Raw genomic sequence first — 7,165 nt, forward strand, 5'->3', positions numbered from 1 at the left:
AATTGGGAAAGTTACATCCGGGGTGTTACATGCATCCTCTTCCAATGTTATTGCTAATAGTTAATCTAAAAACAGGATTTGGCATGAGTTAGTGAGAGAGATATTTTATTGATTATCAATGAGTACAGTACATCACGGTGTGAAACGATTTGTTACAGTAGCAAAAAGGCCCGTGCGTTGCAACGGGAGGAAAAAATCCACTCATATCTCTAGCTGGGTCAGTTGGACAAACTGTGCGTGGCCGGTTGACAGGTTATGAGATTGAACCCTCCCATCGACAATTTTATTCTTCTTTGGACCGGGTCCATAGTGCGCCGCCAGATGGGCTTCCTCTATTGGGCCAAACGGGTGGAAAATAACAAAACCAAATAGCGTACATGAAATTAATTGAAATGGGACCAAACGAAGCGGGACGAAACAAAGAATATCACCTCCCTTTAGTAGTAGGTATAGATATAGATAAGAGGGTGTAGTACATGCTAGAGGAAATAAATTTAAAGCCCATATCCAATATACTCGGCTAACACCCAAATTTACTCGGAAAACTCTAAGCCAAGTGTATGACACGACGTTTAGGATTCCGGTTACACCATGTCGGCGATTGGGTATAATCCAAGTATTTTCTATCATGTACTCAACGAAGCGTAAGCCGAGTGTAGTATATGGTTGCTCGGCAATATAAAGGTCTTTGACGGCTAGGCTACATTAAGGGTGGTCACACATGGCACCTTTCCCTAATTTATGTGCTCCGGAAGGCTTCTTGGCGTATATATAAGCCAAGTGCCATGCTCTGTGCGAATATTTCTGGTAGAGCTTCTTGGCGTCTATGTAGCTAGCTTGCTGTCAAAATTCTGATGAGCAAGACTAGGTCCGGTGTCCAACAATTGGAAGTTATAGCAGCAGTCCCCATCATGCTCCAGGTAAAAGGTTTAGATTACGACAACGAGTTGTGAGCCTGTGACTATACAACATATAACACGAGTTTGTCTATGTGCTTCTGTGCGCCACCGCTTTTCTTTTCACAACTCCCTCCATCACATAATATAAAAGCGTATTTGACAGTGTAGTGTAAAACACTCTTATATTATGGGACAGAGGGAGTATTAATTACCGACAACTAGTAAAGCTTAGTTGGTGTAGTAATTAGGGGCTACTAGCTAGGTACCTCCAACCTATGGCCGTTTCCAGCCCCATCCTTACAAATCTCATTATTATTCGACTAATCAGTTACTGAGTAGAATCAACAACCAAAACCTTTTGTTTGTTTAAACAACATCTCCGTCTGTCTTTCTCATTGAAATAAAAGATCATCTCTGTTTTGTCATTGTTTTAAATAACGCGCTGACATGGATTATCTCCTTTTGAGTTCAACTGCCTTCGGAAAATCGCTAAAATAGTGTAGAAAATTTAAAAAATCAGATTTTTTGCGGATGAAAATCAACATATGTTCTAACACCCAGTAAAAGTTCGCCTAGAGAAGTCAGCCGTGGAGGCCTATAGAGAAGAAAAAAAATTCGGCACTCAAAAACACGCATTTGGAGCATGCATTTTCTATGTTTTTGGGCATAGTAACAAGCTGTTAGATCACATGTTGATGTTCATACATAAAAAAATTCAGATATATTCCTTATTTGTTACATTTCTTTCAATTTGCTGTTTATGCGGGTGCAACTGTGCTCGGTATTAGAGTAACACTTTTGGCTATTTTGGCGGTATAACACTGTTGTGCTGATTGGAGGGGCATGGTGCTAAATGCATCCTGCACTGTTTAGATCTATTTAGCGCACTATAGTGAGCGTCAAACATTGAATACCAAAGCCGCTATTTAAAACTATGTCTTTTATATGCGACATTGAATGCATCCTATTGCAATGTTAATTGTAATAGTTAAACTACAAACCGGCTTTGTCATGTGTTTTTAAGAGAAAATATTTTATCAATTATCATTGAGTACACTACACCACGGTGTGAAAAGGTTTGTTACATAAGAGGGTGTAGTACGTGCTAGAGGAAATACATTTAAACCCGATATATCCAATATACTCAGCTAACACCCAAATTTACTCGGCAAACTAAAAATCGAGTGTCGACACCACATTAGGATTCGTCGTTCACCAAGTCGGCAGTTGGGTATAAGCTAATTATTTTCTATTATGTACTCGACAAAGCATAAGTCGAGCGCACTATATGGCTGCTCGGCAACATAAAAGTCTTTGACGGCCAGGCTACATTAGCATGGCATGTTTTCATAATTTACGTGCCCCGGAAGGCTTCTTGGAGTATATATATGCCAAGCGCCATGCTCTGGGCGTACATTTCTGGCAGAGTTTCTTGCGGAATACCACATGTCATCGAGTTAAGCATAGAGTCTTCTGAGTATACTTGGCAGTTGCTAAATCATATGTGTTGCTTTCAGTTGGATAGATGACAAGGGTGATTGGCATGTAGCTAGCTTCTTGCCAAACTGATGTGATTATTATGATGAGCAAGACTAGGTCCGGTGTCCTACAACTAGAAGTTATAGCAGTTGTCCCATCCAGCTCAACGGAAAAGGTTATGATTACGACAACGAGTTGTGAGCTGGTGACTGTACAACATATTGCACGATTTTGTTTTTTCTGCCGTACACCACCGCTTTTGTTCGCTATTAATTACCTACAACTAATGAAGCATAGTTATTCACAAAAAATGGAACCCAGTTAGTGTAGTAGTTAGGGGCTACAAGCTAGGTACTTCCAAAATCTGGCCCTAGTTCCGGCCCCATCCATACATATCTCATTAAATACGACTATTCAATCACGGAGTAGAATCAACAACTAGAACCTTCTGTTTGTTTGCACCACATCTCCGTCTATCTTTTGCATCTAAATAGAAGTTTCTCACCTTTTTATCATAGTTTTAACTAGCACGCTGACATGGAATATCTGCTCCCGGCCTCAGCTATCTTTGGAAAATCCCTCAGTGTAGAAAATTTTAAAAATCAGATTTTTTTATGAACATCAACATATGTTCTAACGCTCCGTAAAAAATCACTTGGAGATGCCATCCGTGGAGGCCTTTAGAAAAAAGCCAAAATTCAGGACACAAAAACATGCATATGGAGCACACATGTTTCTATTCTTTTTGGCACAACAACTATGGGTGTCTTTTGGTGGCGAAATTTTACAAGATGCTAGATCACTTGTTGATGTTCATACGTGAAAAAAGTCAGATATATTGCTTATTTGTTACATTTTTTCAGTTTACTGTTTATACATGTGCAACTGTGCTTAGGATTTCTCAGCTCTATAACGATGTTGTAGCAATTGGACGGGTGTCACCGCGAATGCATCATGCACAATTTATACATATTTATCGCACTATAATTAGTGTAAAACATAGAATATCATAATCAGCTATTAAAAACTATGCTTTTTATATGCCGCATTGAATACATCCTTTTCCAGTGTTATTTGTAGTAGTTAAACTAAAAACATGCTTTGTTATTTGTTAGTGAGAGAATATTTTATCGATTATCATTGAGTACACTACACGAGCATGTGAAAAGGTCTGTTATATAAGAGGGTGTAGTACGCGGTAGAAGAAAGACGTTTAAATCAAATATCCAATATACGCGGCTAACACCCAAATTTACTCGGCAAACTCTAACCCGAGTGTCCAACATGGCATTTATGATTCGGCTTACACCATGTCCACAGTTGGGTATAAGCCAAGTATTTTCTATCATGTACTCGACAAAGCCTAAGCCGAGCACATTATATGCCCGCTCGGCAACATAAGGTCTTTGACGGCCAGGTTACATTAAGGGCTGTGACACAAGGCATAATTCACGTGCCCCGGAAGGCTTCATGGCGTATATGTAAGCCAAGCGCCATGCTCTGGGCGTACATTTTTGGCAGAGCTTCATGCACACTACCACGTGTCATCGGGTTAAGCATAGAGTCCTCTAGGTATACTTGGGAGTTGTTAAATCATATCCGTTATTTTCAGTTGGATAGATGGCCAGGGTGATTGGCATGTAGCCAGCTTATTATCGAATTTCTGAATTCATGTGAGTATTATGATGAGCAACACTTGGTTCGGTGTCCAACAACTAGAAGTTATAGCAGCTGTACGCATTGAGCTCAAGCGAAAAGTTTCAGAAAACGACATCGAGTTATGAGCCTGTGACTATACAACATATTACACGAGTCTGTTTCTGCTTCGGTACACCAGGCTTTTGTTCACTATTAATTACCTACAACTAATGAAGCTTAGTTATCCGGAACAGAAAATTTAGCTTAGTTAGTGTAGTAATTAGGGGCTACCAGCTAGGTACCTCCAACCTATGGCTCTAGTTCCGGCCCCATCCATACATGTTTCTTTAATATTCCACTACTCAGTTACGAAGTAGAATCAACAACCATAACATTTTGTTTGTTTGCACCAAATATCCGCCTGTCTTTCTCTTTTAAATAAAAGGTTCTCACTTCTCTGTTATACTTTTAAATAGGGCGATGACATGGATTATCTTCTTGCGAGGTCAGCTACCTTTGGGAAATTCCTAAATAGTGTATGAACATCAACATATGTTCTAACACCCAGTAAAAATTCACTTGGAGAAGTCAGTCGTGGAGACCTGTAGAAAAAAAGTAAAATTTCAGACACAAGAACACACATTTGGAGCACACATTTTTCTTTTTCTTTGGCATAGCAACTATGGGTGTCTTTTGGTCACGTAATTTTAGAAGATGTTAGATCACTTGTTGATGTTTATACATAAAAAATGTCAGATATATTCCTTATTTATTACTTTTCTTTTAGTTTACTGCTTACACGGGTGCAACCGTGCTCAGAATTATGTCGGCGGTATAACACTGTTGTAGTTGTTGAATGGGCCTCACGCTAAATGCATCATGCAAAATTTAGATCTATTTAGCGAACTATAGTTAGCGTAAAACAAAGAATGCCATAGCTAGCAATTTAAAACTATGCTTTTCATATGCGGCGTTGAATACATCCTCTTCCAATGTTATTTCTAGTAGTTACACTAAAAACAGGCTTTTTCATGAGTTAGTGAGAGATAATATTTTATCGATTATCATTGAGTACACAACACCAGGGTGTGAAAAGGGTTGTTACATAAGAGGGTGTAGTACACGCTAGAGAAAATACATTTAAAGTCGTATCCAGTATACTCGGCTAACACCCAAATTTTCTCGGCAAACTCTAAGCCGAGTGTCCGACACGACATTAGGAGTCGTCTTACACAATGTCGGCAATAGGGTATAAGCCAAGTATTTTCTATAACATAATTGACAGAAGCGTAAGCTGAGCGCAGTATATGGCTGCTCGGCAACATAAGGTCTTTGACAGCCAGGCTACTTTAAGGGTTGTGACACATGGCAGAATTCATGCCCTGGAAGGCTTGTTGCTGTATATGTAAGCCAAGCGCCATGATCGGGGCATACATTTCTGGCAGAGCTTCTTGCACTACAACGTGTCATCGGGTTAAGCATATAATCCTCTAGCTAATACTTGGGAGTTGCTAAATCATATATGTTGCTTTCAGTTGGATAGATGGCTTGGGGGATTGGCATGTAGCTAGCTTATTGATGAAATTCGGAATTGATGTGAGTATTATGATGAGCAAGACTATCTTCGTTGTCCACCAACTAGTTATATGTCCGCCGCTTTTGTTCAGTATTAATTACTTACAACTAATGAAGCCTAGTTATTCGCAACAAAAAATGTAGCTTAGTTAGCGTAGTAATTAGGGGCTACCAGCTAGGTACCTCCAACCTATGGCCCTAGTTTCGGCCCCATCCATACATATTTCATTAATATTCAACTATTCAGTTACGAAGTAGAATCAATAATCATTACATTTTTTTTATTTGCACCACATCTCCCGCCTGTCTTTCTCATTTACATAAAAGCTTTGCAATTTTTTGCTATATTTTTAAATAGCGCGCTGACATGGATTTACTACTCCTAAACTCATCTACCTTTGGAAAATCGCTAAAATTGTGTAGAAAATATAAAAAATCAGATTTTTTGTCGATGAACATCAACATATGTTCTAACACCCAGTAAAAATTCACCTAGAGAAGTCATACGTGGAGACCTGTAGGAAAAAAATCACGACCCAAAACAAGCATTTGAAGCACGCATTTTTCTTTTTCTTTGGCACAACAACTATGCGTGTCTATTGGTCATGTAATTTTGCAAAATGTAAGATCACTTGTTGATGTTTATACATAAAAATGTCATATACATTTCTTATTTATTACTTTTCCTTTTGTTTACTATTTACACGGGTGCAACTGTGCTTGGGGTTATCTCGGCGGTATAACTCTATTGTAGCGATTGGATGGGCCTTACGCTAAATGCATCATGCACAATTTAGATCTATTTAGCGCACTATAGTAAGCGTAAAATATAGAATGCCATAGCCAGCTACTTAAAACTATGCTTTTCATATGCGGCATTCACTAGTAGAAAACAGGGCTATGGTCCAGGCCGGCTCAGCCCATTAGTCCCGGTTCAGTGTAGAATCGGGACCAATGTGGGCATTGGTCCCGGTCCGTGAGCCCAGGGGGCCGGCCGGGCCACGTGGGCCATTGGTCCCGGTTCATCTGGACCTTTTGGTCCCGGTTGGTGGGACGAACCGGGACCAATGGGCCTCGCTCCTGGCCCACCACCATTGGTCCCGGTTGGTGGCTTGAACCGGGACCAAAGGCTCCCCTTTAGTCCCGGTTCATGCCACCAACCGGGACCAATGAGGTGCCTATATATACCCCCTCGCGCAAGAGCAGAGCACAGTGCTCTGTTTTTTCTGGCCGAGGGGGAGAGGGCTTTGTGGTGCTCTAGCTCACCTCCTATGCACATGAGGTGTTCGATGGAATGCCCGAGCCACACTACTTAAGTTTTCTCCTCTCGAAACTCGACCTCCAAGCTCCATTTTCCTCGAGATTTGTCTAGATTTAGCGGTCCGTCACGCCCCGTCCCCGTCTTCACCGCCGTCGATCACCCACGCCGATCTCATCACCGACACCACCGTGGTGAGCCTCTTGTTCTTATCTTCTTTCTGAAAGGAAAAATATTCTTACTTGTATGTTTAGATAGATACTTGTATCATTTTCTTACATTTATTATTGCATCTTATATAGTGCGATGGTTTTGG

The sequence above is a fragment of the Triticum aestivum genome, chromosome 2A (genome assembly GCF_018294505.1).
Source record: "Triticum aestivum cultivar Chinese Spring chromosome 2A, IWGSC CS RefSeq v2.1, whole genome shotgun sequence".
NCBI lineage: Eukaryota > Viridiplantae > Streptophyta > Magnoliopsida > Poales > Poaceae > Triticum > Triticum aestivum.